The sequence below is a fragment of the Ranitomeya variabilis genome, chromosome 8 (assembly GCF_051348905.1).
Source record: "Ranitomeya variabilis isolate aRanVar5 chromosome 8, aRanVar5.hap1, whole genome shotgun sequence".
NCBI lineage: Eukaryota > Metazoa > Chordata > Amphibia > Anura > Dendrobatidae > Ranitomeya > Ranitomeya variabilis.
In genome coordinates, this window is record NC_135239.1 from 32,377,602 (window position 1) to 32,396,118 (window position 18,517).

General features: G+C 47.0%; 1 protein-coding gene across 2 annotated transcripts in view; it reads right to left on the reverse strand.

Annotated features, from left to right (window-relative positions):
• Window positions 1-18,517, reverse strand: part of AGBL4 (AGBL carboxypeptidase 4) — a 1,613,281-nt gene that overhangs the window by 1,102,231 nt on the left and 492,533 nt on the right. The window lies entirely within an intron of this gene.

The following is an 18,517-nucleotide window of genomic DNA, read 5'->3' on the forward strand; positions in this document are numbered from 1 at the left end:
CAAAATCTTCTCCACAACATACTCCAATTCACCCTCCACCAGCACAGGAGCAGGAGGCTCAACAGAAGGAACAACCGGTACCTCGTACCTCCGCAACAACGACCTATGGAAAACATTATGAATGGTGAAAGATGCTGGAAGGTCCAAACGAAAAGATACAGGATTAAGAATCTCCAAAATCCTATAAGGACCTATGAACCGAGGTTTGAACTTAGGAGAAGAGACCTTCATAGGGACAAAACGAGAAGACAACCACACCAAGTCTCCAACACGGAGATGATGACCCACACGACGATGACGATTAGCAAACTGCTGAGTCTTCTCCTGAGACAACTTCAAATTGTCAACCACATGACTCCAAATCCGGTGCAGTCTATCCACCACAGAATCCACTCCAGGACAATTCGAAGACTCCACCTGACCAGACGAAAAACGAGGGTGAAACCCTGAATTGCAAAAGAAAGGAGAAACCAGAGTAGCAGAACTGGCCCGATTATTGAGGGCAAACTCTGCCAACGGCAAAAAGGCGACCCAATCATCCTGATCAGCAGACCCCAAACACCTCAAATACGTCTCCAAGGTCTGATTAGTTCGCTCCGTCTGGCCATTAGTCTGAGGATGGAACGCAAATGAAAAAGACAAATCAATGCCCATCCTGGCACAGAACGCTCGCCAGAACCTAGACACAAATTGAGATCCTCTGTCAGACACGATGTTTTCCGGGATACCATGTAAGCGAACCACATTCTGAAAAAATAAAGGAACCAACTCCGATGAAGAAGGCAATTTGGGCAAGGTTACCAAATGAACCATCTTAGAAAAACGGTCACACACCACCCAAATGACGGACATTTTCTGAGAAACCGGGAGATCCGAGATAAAGTCCATAGAGATGTGCGTCCACGGCCTCTTCGGAATAGGCAAGGACAACAACAATCCACTAGCCCGAGAACAGCAAGGCTTGGCCCGAGCACAAACATCACAAGACTGTACAAAGGTACGCACATCCCGAGACAGGGAAGGCCACCAGAAGGACCTGGCCACCAAATCTCTGGTACCAAAAATTCCAGGGTGGCCCGCCAACACAGAAGAATGAACCTCTGAGATGACTCTACTGGTCCACTCATCTGGAACAAACAATCTCCCAGACGGACAACGATCAGGCCTATCAATCTGAAACTCCTGCAAAGCACGTCGCAAGTCTGGGGAGACAGCAGACAAAATCACTCCATCCTTAAGGATACCCGTAGGCTCAGAATCACCAGAGGAGTCAGGCTCAAAACTCCTAGAAAGAGCATCTGCCTTCACATTTTTCGAGCCCGGCAAGTATGAAACCACAAAATTAAACCGAGAGAAAAACAATGACCAGCGCGCCTGTCTAGGATTCAGACGCCTGGCGGACTCAAGGTAAATCAGATTCTTGTGATCAGTCAAGACCACCACCTGATGTCTAGCACCCTCAAGCCAATGACGCCACTCCTCAAATGCCCACTTCATAGCCAAGAGCTCCCGATTACCGACATCATAATTTCGCTCGGCGGGCGAAAACTTTCGAGAGAAAAATGCACATGGTCTCATCACTGAGCAATCGGGACTTTTCTGCGACAAAACCGCCCCCGCTCCAATCTCAGAAGCATCAACCTCAACCTGAAAAGGGAGCGGAACATCAGGCTGGCGCAACACAGGGGCAGAAGAAAAGCGGCGCTTAAGCTCCCGAAAGGCCTCCACAGCCGCAGAGGACCAATTGGCAACATCAGCACCCTTCTTAGTCAAATCAGTCAGAGGTTTAGCAACACTTGAAAACCCAGTTATAAATCGACGATAGAAATTAGCAAAGCCCAAGAACTTCTGAAGACTCTTCAGGGAAGTAGGCTGCGTCCAATCACAAATAGCCCGAACCTTGACAGGATCCATCTCAACAGAAGAAGGGGAAAAAATATACCCCAAAAAGGAGATCTTCTGAACCCCAAAGATACACTTTGAACCCTTTACAAACAGAGAATTGGACCGCAAAACCTGAAAAACCTTCCTAACCTGTTGAACATGCGACTCCCAGTCATCCGAAAAAATCAAAATATCATCCAAATACACAATCATAAATTTACCCAGGTATTTACGGAAAATATCGTGCATAAAGGACTGAAAGACTGAAGGAGCATTAGAAAGACCAAAAGGCATTACCAAATACTCAAAATGGCCCTCGGGCGTATTAAATGCAGTTTTCCACTCATCTCCCTGCTTGATCCGCACCAAATTATACGCACCCCGAAGATCAACCTTAGAGAACCACTTTGCCCCTTTAATACGAGCAAATAAATCAGTCAGTAGTGGCAAAGGATACTGGTATTTGACTGTAATCTTATTCAACAGGCGATAATCAATACAGGGCCTCAGGGAGCCATCTTTTTTACCCACGAAAAAAAAACCTGCTCCTAAAGGGGATGAGGATGGACGGATATGTCCCTTTTCCAAGGACTCCTTAATATACTCTCGCATAGCAGCATGCTCAGGCACAGATAGATTGATCAAACGACCTTTGGGAAACTTGCTGCCCGGAATCAAGTCTATAGCACAATCGCAATCCCGGTGAGGGGGGAGAGAACTAAGTTTAGGCTCCTCAAAAACATCACCATAATCAGACAAAAATGCCGGAATTTCAGAGGGAGTAGATGAAGCAATGGAAACCAAAGGTACTTCCCCATAAGCCCCCTGACATCCCCAGCTTAACACAGACATTGTTTTCCAGTCAAGGACTGGATTATGAGTTTGCAACCATGGCAATCCAAGCACTAAGACATCATGCAAGTTATGCAACACAAGGAAGCGAATCACCTCCTGATGGTCAGGAGTCATACACATAGTCACTTGTGTCCAGAACTGTGGTTTATTCCTAGCCAAAGGTGTGGAGTCGATACCCTTCAGAGGGATAGGAACTTCCAAAGGCTCTAGGCTAAACCCACAACGTCTGGCAAAGGACCAATCCATAAGACTCAAGGAAGCGCCAGAATCCACATAGGCATCCACAGTAATAGTTGATAATGAACAGATCAAAGTTACAGACAAAATAAACTTAGACTGTAAGGTGCCAATTGCAAAAGACTTATCAACCTTTTTTGTGCGTTTAGAGCATGCTGATATAACATGAGCAGAATCACCACAGTAGAAGCACAACCCATTTTTACGCCTATAATTCTGCCATTCACTTCTGGACAGAATTCTATCACATTGCATAATCTCCGGTGCCTGCTCAGAAGACACCGCCAAATGGTGCACAGGTTTGCGCTCCCGCAAACGCCGATCAATCTGAATAGCCATAGTCATGGATTCATTCAGACCTGTGGGCGTAGGAAACCCCACCATGACATCTTTAACGGCGTCAGAGAGACCTTCTCTGAAATTCGCCGCCAGGGCGCACTCATTCCACTGAGTAAGCACAGACCATTTTCGAAATTTTTGACAATATACTTCAGCTTCATCATGCCCTTGAGAGAGGGCTAGCAAGGCCTTTTCAGCCTGAATCTCCAAATTAGGTTCCTCATAGAGCAACCCCAGTGCCAGAAAAAACGCATCCACATTGAGCAGCGCAGGATCCCCTGGTGCCAATGCAAATGCCCAATTCTGGGGGTCACCCCGCAACAAGGCAATAACAATTTTAACCTGCTGAGCGGGGTCTCCAGCGGAACGAGATCTCAGAGAAAGATACAATTTACAATTGTGCTTAAAATTCAAAAAGCGAGATCTATCTCCAGAAAAGAACTCAGGTATAGGGATCTTGGGTTCAGACATAGGAGCATGTATCACATAGTCTTGGATATTTTGAACCTTAGAGGCAAGAGTATTAAGATTAGAAGCTAAACTCTGGATATCCATTTCTCAACAGCAGAGATCTGAGCCATTCAGGGGTTAAGAGGAGAGAAAAAAAAACAAAAAAAAAACAACAGCAGATTGCAATTATGGCTAGACAGAACCTCTGAGTAAAAAAAAAAAAAAAAGTGTCAGAAACTTCTTTTTTCCTCCTTCTTTAGCCAATACCTTTAATACATTTTGGCGGGCAATACTGTCATGATTCCCAATGGCAGGGACATGGGCAAAAACGGACTAGCTCTAGGAAGATGGTATCTCAGGTAACCGCGATGCTGAACCTAACACGCAAATAAAAATAGCCAGGGGGTGTGCCTACGTTGTATCCCTAGACACCTCGCGCCAGCCGGAGAGCTAACTACCCCTATAAGAGGAATACACAGACCTGGCTTGCCTCCAGGGAAACCCCAAAAGTTATAGTAGCCCCCCACATGTAATAACGGTTAGGTAAGAGGAAAACAATATAGATTCAGCAAAGTGAGGCCCTCTGACTAGATAGATGAAAATACAAAAGAGGACTTCGCGGTTACCTCAAAACCCTAAACAGCCATCCTGAAACTACCTTAACTCCGTTATCAACTCATGACACCGGAGTAGTAATTTCAGATCACTAGAGCTTCCAGCAGCACGAGAAATATAAATGCATGCTGGACAAAACAAACACAAAAAGCCAAAGATTTCAACTTAGCTGAATTGCAGACTTGGAGCAGGTAGCAAGCAACAGAGATGCTCTGGTAACATTGATTGCCGGCACTAGAGTGACTGAGAAGCCAGACTAAATAGGAAACTCCCAATTTCCTGATGAAAACAGGTGCACTGGAAACACAAGACCAAAGTCAACCAGTACCACCAGTAGCCACCAGAGGGAGCCAAAAACAGAATTCACAACAGCCCCCCTATGCTAACGCCTATATGGCAGACTTCGAAGCAACTATCATATATGACAATGACCTATTTTGTAACCACGTAATTGTGTGGAAACGCTATATAGATGACGTCTTTTGCATCTGGGGGGGCACATTAGAGTCCCTCTTGCTTTTTCTGGACTTCCTTAATCTCTCTTGGCCAGGCATTTCCTTCACCATGGGACATGACCAACAACGGGTCAACTTCCTAGACACCTTGGTTATTAAAGATTCCAATGGCACCCTTACCACGGATCTCTATATCAAACAGACTGACCGTAATAGTCTTCTTCACTTCCAGAGTTTACATCCTCCTGCCACAAAAAAATCTATCCCCAAGTCACAATTTCATCGAGTACAGCGCATTGTATCTGACCCTGCCACTCGGGACCTACGCCTAGTGGAAATGACAGACAAATTTCTTACAAGGGGTTATCCTTCCACCCTGTTGAATGAGGCTAAGGTGCCCTCTAATAGAGCCCAACGCAATAATTCCAAGCGTATACCATTTGTACATACATTCCATCCTTTCGCGTACATCATCCACAAGGCTATCTGTAAAAATTGGTCTCTTTTGTCTACTGCTCATCCGGACGTCCCGGAGTTCGGACAACCCTTCCTCCCATGCTTCAAGCGACCACGCAATATTAAAGACAACCTTGTAAAGGCCGACATTGGCCCTAAACTTCCCCGTGAGAAGCAGAGTTTTCTACACAGACCCAAAGTAGGGACCTTCCCGTGCTTACACTGTGCCCAGTGTAACAATGTCCTCAAAGGGGAGAAATTTATACATCCCCTATCAGGCAAAGAGTTCAAAGTACAAGGTTTCTTTACTTGCGACTCGTCTTTTGTCGTCTATCTGATCAAGTGCCCATGTGGCCTGCTGTACGTGGGGGAGACGTCTCAACCCATTAGAGACAGAATTTCCAAACATAAAAGTACCATCAGATGTAAGAATCTTCTTCTCCCTATCCCGCATCATTTTATCACCAAGGGACATAATTAGGGTTGAGCGAAACGGGTCGATCATTTTCAAAAGTCGCCGACTTTTGGCTAAGTCGGCGTCTCATGAAACCCGATCCGACCCCTGTGCTTGTCGGCCATGCGGTACGCGACTTTCGCGCCAAAGTCGCGTTTCAATGACGCGAAAAGCGCCATTTCTCAGCCAATGAAGGTGAACGCAGAGTGTGGGCAGCGTGATGACATAGATCCTGGTCCCCACCATCTTAGAGAAGGGCATTGCAGTGATTGGCTTGCTGTCTGCGGCGTCACAGGGGCTATAAAGGGGCGTTCCCGCCGACCGCCATCTTACTGCTGCTGATCTGAGCTTAGGGACAGGTTGCTGCCGCTTCATCAGAAGCAGGGAGAGCGTTAGGCAGGGTCCACTAACCACCAAACCGCTTGTGCTGCAGCGATTTCCACTGTCCAACACCACCTTCGGTGTGCAGGAACAGTGGAAGCTATTTTTTTTTTTTTTTCCCCTCAGCGCTGTAGCTCATTGGGCTGCCCTAGAAGGCTCCGTGATAGCTGTATTGCTGTGTGTACGCCACTGTGGAAACCAACTGCTTTTTTCAAAGCACATATCCTCTTGTTCCTTCCTTTCTGCACAGCTATCTTTTTTGTTTGTCCACACTTTTTATTTAATTTGTGCATCAGTCCACTCCTATTGCTGCCTGCCATACCTGGCTTACATTACTGCAGGGAGATAGTAATTGTAGGACAGTTTTTTTTTTTTTTTTGTTTTTTTTTTGTGGGAGATTAAGATTGGCATTTCTGCTACAGTGCCATCCCTGTGTGTGCCATCTCTCACTGAGTGGGCCATAGAAAGCCTATTTATTTTTTCCGTGATTTGTGTTCTAAAATCTACCTCAACACAGAAACACTACATCAATCAGTGGGAGAAAAATATTGGCCTCAGTCAGGGCTTGTGTGCCACTGCTGTGTGTGCGCTATCTCTCATTCAGTGGGCTATAGCAAGCCTATATTTTTTTTTTTTTTTTTTTTTTAATATTATTTGGTTTCAAAAGTCTCCCTGAAAAAAAAAAAAAACCTAAAAAAACAGTGGGAGAGTAATATTGCCCTTTCAGCTTGTGTGCCAGTCTTGACTCCTGGGTGTGCCACCTCTCTCCCTCTCATTCAGTGGGCCATAGAAAGCCTATTTATTTTTTTTTTTAAATATTATTGGGTTTCTAAAGTCTCCCTGAAAAAAACAAAAAATACATAAAAAAACAGTGGGAGAGTAATATTGCCCTTTCAGCTTGTGTGCCAGTCTTGACTCCTGGGTGTGCCACCTCTCTCCCTCTCATTCAGTGGGCCATAGAAAGCCTTTTTTTTTTTTGGTTTTTTTAATATTATTTGGTTTCTAAAGTCTCCCTGAAAAAAACAAAAAAAACATAAAAAACAGTGGGAGAGTAATATTGCCCTTTCAGCTTGTGCGCCAGTCTTGACTCCTGGTTGTGCCACCTCTCTCTCTCTAATTGTGGGCCATAGAAAGCCTTTTTTTTTTTTTTTTTTAATATTATTTGGTTTCTAAAGTCTCCCTGAGAAAAAAAAATAAATAAATTAGGTGGGAGATTAATATTGACATTAGTGCTTGAGTGACAGTCCTGCGTGTGTGTCATCTCTGTGATTTTGTGCCACAGAAAACAGAGTGTGTAACATTGTGCCTGATTTTCCTTGTGGTCTCACCAACCTGTTAAGGGATATTGAAATCATACTGAAGTTATAGCTCACCGTGTAAGTTGTTTGATAGCAACAAATAAAGTTACTTTGGTTAAGATTTTAAAACAATGAGGAAGTCTGGTGCAAGAGGTCGTCGTGGGCGTTCATTGTCAGCTGGTAATGATGGTAGTGGTAGTGGAGCATCAGGTGGTCGTGGGGATAAAAATATTCCACCTAAGTCTGGAGCTGTGGAGCCAGTTTCGTCGTCAGGCTACACAAGGCCTCGAACGCTCTCTTTTCTGGGAGTAGGAAAACCGCTTTTAAAGGCGGAGCAGCAACAGCAAGTTTTGGCTTACATTGCAGACTCAGCCTCTAGCTCTTTTGCCTCCTCTTCCGAAACTGGTAAATGTAAAAGCAGCGCGTCGCTTGTGGATGTTCACGGTCAGGGACAAGTCGCTTCCTTGTCCTCCTCAGCAAAAACTACAACAAGAGAGAAGGATGCAGCAGGCGACACAACGGGTCACTCCATGGAGCTCTTTACACATACCGTCCCTGGCTTAGAAAGTGAAACATTTAACAGGCCATGCCCATTACAAGTATATTCTGACATGGAGTGCACTGATGCACAGCCACAGCCAGAGTACTATGCTGCTCCTTTGACTCAGACCACCACATTGCCCTCTCAGGGTACAGATCCACAATCAGACCCTGATGAGACTATGTTGCCCCGCCACGAACGCTATACCACCGACCGACACAGTGACACAGACGAAGTTGCACACGAGCTCGAAGAGGAGGTAATAGATGACCCAGTTATTGACCCCGATTGGCAGCCATTGGGGGAACAGGGTGCAGGCGGCAGTAGTTCAGAAGCGGAGGTGGAGGAGGGGCCGCAGCAGGCATCAACATCGCAACAGGTTCCATCTGCCGGGCCCGTATCTGGACCAAAACGCGTGTCAAAGCCAAAACCTGTTGGAGCACAGCGTTGCCATCCGGTTAAAGCTCAGTCTGCAATCCCTGAAAAGGGATCAGAGTCTAGGAAGAGTGCAGTCTGGCATTTTTTTAAACAACATCCAACTGATCAGCGCAAAGTCATCTGTCAAAAATGTTCAACTAGCTTAAGCAGAGGTCAGAATCTGAAAAGTCTAAATACTAGTTGCATGCATAGACACTTAACCACCATGCATTCTCAAGCCTGGACTAACTACCAAACGTCCCTCAAGGTTGTAGCACCCTCGGCCAATGAAGCTAGTCAGCAACGCAACATCCCTTCCGTCACTGTAAGGCCACCATTTTCCGCACCACCGGCAGTATCTGTGCAGGTTTCTTTGCCAGCCAAAAGCAGTCAGGGTCAGGGAATCACCAGTTTTGTAGGAGGAAATATTGCATGTAGGGCACCGGCGGAAACAATACCGTCTCCAACCGTCTCTCAGTCTGCCATGTCCACCGGCACACCCGAAAGTTCCACGATCTACAGCTCTCCAGTCCAGCTCACCCTACATGAGACTCTGGTTAGAAAAAGGAAGTACTTATCCTCGCATCCGCGTACACAGGGTTTTAACGCCCACATAGCTAGACTAATCTCGTTAGAGATGATGCCCTACCGGTTAGTTGAAAGCGAAGCTTTCAAAGCCCTGATGGAGTACGCTGAACCACGATACGAGCTACCCAGTCGACACTTTTTTTCCAGAAAAGCCATCCCAGCCCTGCACCAGCATGTTAAACAGCGCATCGTCCATGCACTCAGGCAATCTGTGAGTACAAAGGTGCACCTGACTACAGATGCATGGACCAGTAGGCATGGCCAGGGACGTTATGTGTCCATCACGGCACACTGGGTGAATGTGGTGGATGCAGGGTCCACAGGCGACATCAATTTAGGGACAGTTGTGCCTAGCCCACGGTCTAGGAAACAGTTGGCTGTAGGCGTTCGCACCCCCTCCTCCTCCTCCTCGTCCTCCTGCAGAAGCTACAGCTCTTCCACAGAACGCAGTCGGCCAACCACTCCATCGGCAGATGACACTGTTGCACACCAGTTGTCCCATTATGGGCCAGCTACTGCCAAGCGTCAGCAGGCTGTATTGGCTATGAAGTGTTTGGGCGACAACAGACACACCGCGGAAGTTCTGTCCGAGTTCTTGCAACAAGAAACGCAGTCGTGGCTGGGCACAGTAGATCTTGAGGCAGGCAAGGTAGTGAGTGATAACGGAAGGAATTTCATGGCTGCCATCTCCCTTTCCCAACTGAAACACATTCCTTGCCTGGCTCACACCTTAAACCTGGTGGTGCAGTGCTTATTGAAAACTTATCCTGGGTTCTCCGACCTGCTCCTCAAAGTGCGTGCACTTTGCTCACATATCCGACGTTCGCCTGTACACGCCAGCCGTATGCAGACCTATCAGCGGTCTTTGAACCTTCCCCAGCATCGCCTAATCATAGACGTTGCAACAAGGTGGAACTCAACACTGCACATGCTTCAGAGACTGTGCGAACAGAGGCGTGCTGTTATTTATTTGTGGGAGGATACACGGGCAGGCAGTAGGATGGCAGACATGGAGTTGTCAGGTGTGCAGTGGTCGAAGATACAAGACATGTGTCAAGTCCTTCAGTGTTTTGAGGAATGCACACGGCTGGTTAGTGCAGACAACGCCGTAATAAGCATGAGCATCCCCCTAATGCGTCTGCTGATGCAAAGTTTGACGCACATAAAGGAGCAGGCGTCTGCACCAGAGGAAGAGGGAAGCCTTGATGACAGTCAGCCATTGTCTGGTCAGGGCAGTGTACAGGACGAGGTAGCGGGCGAAGAGGAGGTGGAGGACGAGGAGGATGATGGGGATGAGTATATTTTTAATGCGGAAACTTTCACGGGGGCACAGGAAATTGGTTGCGTGTCACGGCCGGGTTCTGGTTTTTTGAGGGACACAAGTGACGTAGATTTGCCTGCAACTGCCCCTCAACCAATCACAACCGGAGATTTGACAAGTGGAACTTTGGCCCACATGGCGGATTATGCCTTACGTATCCTACAAAGGGACACACGCATTACGAAAATGATGAACGATGACGATTACTGGTTGGCCTGCCTCCTTGATCCACGCTATAAAGGCAAATTGCAAAATATTATGCCACATGAGAACTTGGAACTAATATTAGCAACCAAACAATCAACTCTTGTTGACCGTTTGCTTCAGGCATTCCCAGCACACAGCGCACGTGATCGTTCTCACACGAGCTCCAGGGGGCAGCAGACTAGGAGTGTTAGGGGTGCACACATCAGAAGTGGCGTTGGACAGAGGGGTTTTCTGACCAGGTTGTGGAGTGATTTTGCTATGACCGCAGACAGGACAGGTACTGCTGCATCAATTGAAAGTGACAGGAGACAACATTTGTCCAGTATGGTTACTAACTATTTTTCATCCCTTATCGATGTTCTCCCTCAACCGTCATTCCCATTTGATTACTGGGCCTCCAAATTAGACACCTGGCCAGAATTGGCAGAATATGCATTGCAGGAGCTTGCTTGCCCGGCAGCAAGTGTCCTATCAGAAAGAGTATTCAGTGCTGCAGGGTCAATATTAACCGAAAAAAGGACTCGTCTGGCTACCCAAAATGTTGACGATCTAACATTCATTAAAATGAACCACAACTGGATTTCAAAATCTTTTGCCCCACCTTGCCCGGCCGACACCTAGCTTTCCTATGAAAAGCTCTTGCCTGTGAATTACTTTTCTAATGTCTAATTTGCTGCTGCAGATTGTACAGCATACGACATGTTTACACCTCCCTAAATGGCCAAACTCCCCACACGGGGCCGTGGTATCGCGACTTGGCGCAAGCACCCGTGAGACTGCTGTTTGTCTGAAGAGGTGGGTGTGCTCGCTTTTGGTTGACGGCATTGCTACTGGGTCCCTCATAGTACAATGTAGTGTCTCTGGCGGTGGTGGTGCGCACCCAACGTCAGACACACCGTTGTAACATGAGTGGCCCTGGGGCGGTCCCGCCGGCCTCAAGAGAGTTCCCCCCTACCCCAGCTCAAACTGGGCTCTACTACGTGCAAAATTATGTCGCACAGCTCCACCAATCTTTAGTCTATTCGCTGACATCATTCAATGTCTGGCACTGACAATACAAATTTGTAGACATCTATGATGCAACTTAAAGTAGTCTGTGTCTGTGTCCTATATTGGCACCATTAAATAGTTACTGCCAAATTACTATGTCAGAAACACAGCAGATGAGCCCACCCCTGTACCTAAGTATGCCATCTTTTTTTTTGTTTTGGTTGTTTTGCGAGACATTAACATCTATTTATATTTTGGGAGTACTGGGACAGACACTCCTTGCACTACTCCTCCACTCAGCACCAAGCTGCCTGCCCGTGTATCCATGTAACCGCTGTAAAACTGCCATGAGCCTATTGTTTGTTATTTTAGGCCTTTGATAGCCTGTCTGCGGTCCCTACTCCTCCACTGACCACCAAGCTGCCTGCCCGTGTATCCATGTAACCGCTGTAAAACTGCCATGAGCCTATTGTTTGTTATTTTAGGCCTTTGAAGCCTTTCTGCGCTCCCTCCTTCCACTAGTCCTCCACTGACCAGACCACTGCTGCCCGTGTACCCCTGGAACCAATTTTAAAGTGCCTACAGCCAGCCCATTTTATTGTGTTAGGCCTTCGAAGCCTGTCTGCGGTCCCTCCTTCCACTAGGCCTCCACTGACCAGACCACTGCTGCCCGTGTACCCCTGGAACCAATTTTAAAGTGCCTACAGCCAGCCCATTTTATTGTGTTAGGCCTTCGAAGCCTGTCTGCGGTCCATACTTCCACTAGTCCTCCACTGACCAGACCACTGCTGCCCGTGTACCCCTGGAACCAATTTTAAAGTGCCTACAGCCAGCCCATTTTATTGTGTTAGGCCTTCGAAGCCTGTCTGCGGTCCATACTTCCACTAGTCCTCCACTGACCAGACCACTGCTGCCCGTGTACCCCTGGAACCAATTTTAAAGTGCCTACAGTCAGCCCATTTTATTGTGTTAGGCCTTCGAAGCCTGTCTGCGGTCCATACTTCCACTAGGCCTCCACTGACCAGACCACTGCTGCCCGTGTACCCCTGGAACCAATTTTAAAGTGCCTACAGCCAGCCCATTTTATTGTGTTAGGCCTTCGAAGCCTGTCTGCGGTCCATACTTCCACTAGTCCTCCACTGACCAGACCACTGCTGCCCGTGTACCCCTGGAACCAATTTTAAAGTGCCTACAGCCAGCCCATTTTATTGTGTTAGGCCTTCGAAGCCTGTCTGCGGTCCATACTTCCACTAGGCCTCCACTGACCAGACCACTGCTGCCCGTGTACCCCTGGAACCAATTTTAAAGTGCCTACAGCCAGCCCATTTTATTGTGTTAGGCCTTCGAAGCCTGTCTGCGGTCCATACTTCCACTAGGCCTCCACTGACCAGACCACTGCTGCCCGTGTACCCCTGGAACCAATTTTAAAGTGCCTACAGCCAGCCCATTTTATTGTGTTAGGCCTTCGAAGCCTGTCTGCGGTCCATACTTTAAATACTCCTCCACTCACCACCAAGCTGCCTGCCCGTGTATCCATGTAACCGCTGTAAAACTGCCATGAGCCTATTGTTTGTTATGTTAGGCCTTTGATAGCCTGTCTGCGGTCCTTACTTTAAATACTCCTCCACTCACCACCTAGCTGCCTGTGTATCCATGTAACCGATGTAAAACTGCCATGACTGCCTACTGTTTGTTATTTTAGGCCTTTGATAGCCTGTCTGCGGCCCCTACTTGCAATACTCCTCCACTGACCACAATGCTGCCTGGAGTGCCTGCCTGTGTATCCATGTAACCGATGTAAAACTGCCATGACTGCCTACTGTTTGTTATTTTAGGCCTTTGATAGCCTGTCTGCGGCCCCTACTTGCAATACTCCTCCACTGAGCACAATGCTGCCTGGAGTGCCTGCCTGTGTATCCATGTAACCGATGTAAAACTGCCATGACTGCCTACTGTTTGTTATTTTAGGCCTTTGATAGCCTGTCTGCAGCCCCTACTTGCAATACTCCTCCACTGACCACACCAATGCTGCCCGTGTACCCCTGGAACCTATTTAAAAGTTCATAGAGCCTAGTTATATATTTTATTTACTATTAATAAGGCCATGATGGACTACGCTGTACCACGCTACAAGCTAACCAGTCGACACTTCTTTTGCGAGAAAAGCCATCCCAACCCTCCACCAGCATGTAGAAGACCGCATTGTCCATGCACTCTGGCAATCTGTGAGTACAAAGGTGCACCTGACAACAGACGCATGGACCTGTAGGCATGGCCACGGAAGATTACGTGTCCATTACGGCGCAATGGGTTAATGTGGTGGATGCATGGTCCACAGGGGACAGCCTACTAAGTCTGTCTGCAGTCCCTAATTCAAATTGTCCTCCACTGTCTAAATCGGAACTTCCACCTTCTGGCTTTCGGCCTATAGTATCAGAAATTAAACTGCATTTGGCCTTCAACTTTGGTTAGGGCCTACTAACGGCTTCTGCCCCTCCCTGGTGTTGCCCTCAACTAAATAAAGCTGAGCTTCAACCTTCCGGCTCTCATTATGTGGTTTTAAAAAAAAAAATGGTGGTTAGGGCCTACTAACGGCTTCTGCCCCTCCCTGGTGTTGTCCTCAACTAAATAAAGCTGAGCTTCAACCTTCCGGCTCTCATTATGTGGTTTAAAAAAAAAAAATGGTGGTTAGGGCCTACTAACGGCTTCTGCCCCTCCCTGGTGTTGTCCTCAACTAAATAAAGCTGAGCTTCAACCTTCCGGCTCTCATTAAGTGGTTTTAAAAAAAAAATGGTGGTTAGGGCCTACTAACGGCTTCTGCCCCTCCCTGGTGTTGTCCTCAACTAAATAAAGCTGAGCTTCAACCTTCCGGCTCTCATTAAGTGGTTTTAAAAAAAAAATGGTGGTTAGGGCCTACTAACGGCTTCTGCCCCTCCCTGGTGTTGTCCTCAACTAAATAAAGCTGAGCTTCAACCTTCCGGCTCTCATTAAGTGGTTTTAAAAAAAAAATGGTGGTTAGGGCCTACTAACGGCTTCTGCCCCTCCCTGGTGTTGCCCTCAACTAAATAAAGCTGAGCTTCAACCTTCCGGCTCTCATTATGTGGTTTTAAAAAAAAAAATGGTGGTTAGGGCCTACTAACGGCTTCTGCCCCTCCCTGGTGTTGTCCTCAACTAAATAAAGCTGAGCTTCAACCTTCCGGCTCTCATTATGTGGTTTAAAAAAAAAAAATGGTGGTTAGGGCCTACTAACGGCTTCTGCCCCTCCCTGGTGTTGTCCTCAACTAAATAAAGCTGAGCTTCAACCTTCCGGCTCTCATTAAGTGGTTTTAAAAAAAAAATGGTGGTTAGGGCCTACTAACGGCTTCTGCCCCTCCCTGGTGTTGTCCTCAACTAAATAAAGCTGAGCTTCAACCTTCCGGCTCTCATTAAGTGGTTTTAAAAAAAAAATGGTGGTTAGGGCCTACTAACGGCTTCTGCCCCTCCCTGGTGTTGTCCTCAACTAAATAAAGCTGAGCTTCAACCTTCCGGCTCTCATTAAGTGGTTTTAAAAAAAAAATGGTGGTTAGGGCCTACTAACGGCTTCTGCCCCTCCCTGGTGTTGTCCTCAACTAAATAAAGCTGAGCTTCAACCTTCCGGCTCTCATTAAGTGGTTTTAAAAAAAAAATGGTGGTTAGGGCCTACTAACGGCTTCTGCCCCTCCCTGGTGTTGTCCTCAACTAAATAAAGCTGAGCTTCAACCTTCCGGCTCTCATTAAGTGGTTTTAAAAAAAAAATGGTGGTTAGGGCCTACTAACGGCTTCTGCCCCTCCCTGGTGTTGTCCTCAACTAAATAAAGCTGAGCTTCAACCTTCCGGCTCTCATTAAGTGGTTTTAAAAAAAAAATGGTGGTTAGGGCCTACTAACGGCTTCTGCCCCTCCCTGGTGTTGTCCTCAACTAAATAAAGCTGAGCTTCAACCTTCCGGCTCTCATTAAGTGGTTTTAAAAAAAAAATGGTGGTTAGGGCCTACTAACGGCTTCTGCCCCTCCCTGGTGTTGTCCTCAACTAAATAAAGCTGAGCTTCAACCTTCCGGCTCTCATTAAGTGGTTTTAAAAAAAAAATGGTGGTTAGGGCCTACTAACGGCTTCTGCCCCTCCCTGGTGTTGTCCTCAACTAAATAAAGCTGAGCTTCAACCTTCCGGCTCTCATTAAGTGGTTTTAAAAAAAAAATGGTGGTTAGGGCCTACTAACGGCTTCTGCCCCTCCCTGGTGTTGTCCTCAACTAAATAAAGCTGAGCTTCAACCTTCCGGCTCTCATTAAGTGGTTTTAAAAAAAAAATGGTGGTTAGGGCCTACTAACGGCTTCTGCCCCTCCCTGGTGTTGTCCTCAACTAAATAAAGCTGAGCTTCAACCTTCCGGCTCTCATTAAGTGGTTTTAAAAAAAAAAAAAATGGTGGTTTGGGCCTACTAACGGCTTCTGCCCCTCCCTGGTGTTGTCCTCAACTAAATAAAGCTGAGCTTCAACCTTCCGGCTCTCATTAAGTGGTTTTAAAAAAAAAATGGTGGTTAGGGCCTACTAACGGCTTCTGCCCCTCCCTGGTGTTGTCCTCAACTAAATAAAGCTGAGCTTCAACCTTCCGGCTCTCATTAAGTGGTTTTAAAAAAAAAATGGTGGTTAGGGCCTACTAACGGCTTCTGCCCCTCCCTGGTGTTGTCCTCAACTAAATAAAGCTGAGCTTCAACCTTCCGGCTCTCATTAAGTGGTTTTAAAAAAAAAAAAAATGGTGGTTAGGGCCTACTAACGGCTTCTGCCCCTCCCTGGTGTTGCCCTCAACTAAATAAAGCTGAGCTTCAACCTTCTGCTCCAAATTACCATTTTAAAAAATGCAATAGGCTTTTCCGGCCTACTAAAGGTGTCTGCCCCTCCCTGGTGTTGTCCTCAACTGAACAAAGCTGAGCTTCCACATTCTGGCTTTCGCCCTATACTATCAGATATTAAACTGCATTTGGCCTACTAGTGTGGTTAGGCCCTTGAAACAGTGTCTGCTGCTCTTGGGTTTGCTACTCCACTGAACAAAGCAATGCCGCCTGTTTAGTCCTGTTACCAATTTTGAACTGCATGTAGCCTACTTTATTCTTTGGCCCTATATCTGTTTCCTCCTCATCCTGCCCATTGCCCAGCCACTGCTAAATGAGTCTGCTGGTACATTGACCTAGACCACTACATTCCCCTTGTACTCTACACAGCCAGAATCTGTCCCTGCTGAAAGTAAGGTTCCCCTTCCCGCATGTTATACCACCTTACACAGGGACAAAGAGGAAGGTGCAGATGAAAGTGCAGGTTCCTTCATCAGGTGGGGGGGCATACTCGTTGGCGACGTCACTGGCACAGGGCCCCTCAGAGTACGCAAAAGTGTCGCTGCTGGTGGGAGGCGCCCCCGCCATGCAAACACACCGCCGTACTTTGAGGGGCCCTGTGCCAGTGGCAATGCGAACGAGTGGGCCCCCCCTGCTTGCTCAGGATCACAGCACTTGCAACTTTTAAATACTTACCTTTCCCTGCAACACCGCCGTGACGTAGTCCGCATTTCCTGGGCCCACGAAAAACTTGAGCCAGCCCTACTCCCCCCACAACTTTCCCCCAATTCCCTATGCCCAACTATTATTATACAGTTAATTAAGATTGGCAAGCTTCAGAAACAAGAATGGATGTTTTTGGCATTAAAATGGGCACTGTAGGTGTTTTCCTGGCCTCCACTCACTGCCGACTATGCTTCCCCATTGACTTGCATTGGGTTTCGTGTTTCGGTCGATCCCCGATTTTTAGCGATAATCGGCCGACTGCACTCGACTCGACTCTGGACAAAATCGGGTTTCCCAAAACCCTACTCGATCTTAAAAAAATGAAAGTCGCTCAACCCTAGACATAATATCTCCCAGCTGAGATACCAAATTATTGAACACGTGCCACCCCCACGCAGGGGTGGTAACAGGATTCTTACTTTGAGAAAACGTGAGGCCTTCTGGATTCACACTCTTGACACCATGAGTCCAAGGGGCCTGAATAGGGAATATGAAATATCAGCATTTATTTAACGTGCTCTCTCCTTTGTTGTCATTTTGGTTATTTGTCATATTTATTAGGTGCTCTCTTTACATGCTTAATGCTTGTTGTGTTTGCATACTAATATATTGTTCTGTTCTCTACTAGAGCCGCTTATATTAATATGATTGGAAGTCACCAGCACGAATTTCCTCCTGCACGTCTACAGCATTGGGCACAGCTACTCCTCTCAACATCTGGATAGTAGTTTGCACCTAGTTTCACCTTAGCAGACCATGGGCACTTCTTTTGCTATACATGGTTCACATTTCTCCATAGAAGTGTATGCTCCGCCCACCCTCTTGCCCACATCTGCTCCCTGCAACACCCCTCTCACTTTGTCCCCACCATACATCTCATGTCACCTGTTCCCCTAGCTACTTTCATATTCCCATCTATTTGCGGTTGCCAGCCTCCCGCCAGGTTTTATTTTAGTTCGCTCCCCATCTACAACATTGCTTTTTTTTTTTTTTTTTTCCCTCTCAGTAGCGATATGTCACTCCCAGCCAGGGCTCCTCACTCATTGGTTTGCTGGCTAAGGTGTCCCGCCCCTTCCCTTCTTAAACTCCATTTGGAGTCTACATCCCCAGACTAGCGGTGGACTCCGCGTCTGGCGGCATGCACGCCTACACCTCGCTCTCCTAAAGGTAATTTAACACCTCCTCGCACGGTTAATGCTTTTACCTCCATTTCACCCACTTACTACTATTATTTTAAATTCCTACAGCACTTCTCTCTGCATACCTCGGCTGTGGTGTAAGTAGCATATCCATCTATATTTCTCCCTCAGTTGTCCTTTGTTTAACCCTCTGGTTACCCCGTTACTTTCCACAGCCCCCAGCATAGAATTTGTGTGGCCCACTGACTTCCGGCCCCATTCATCACATGTATTCCGTATACGGTATGTTCTCTAGTTACCTTATACCACGCGGACACGTATCTAAC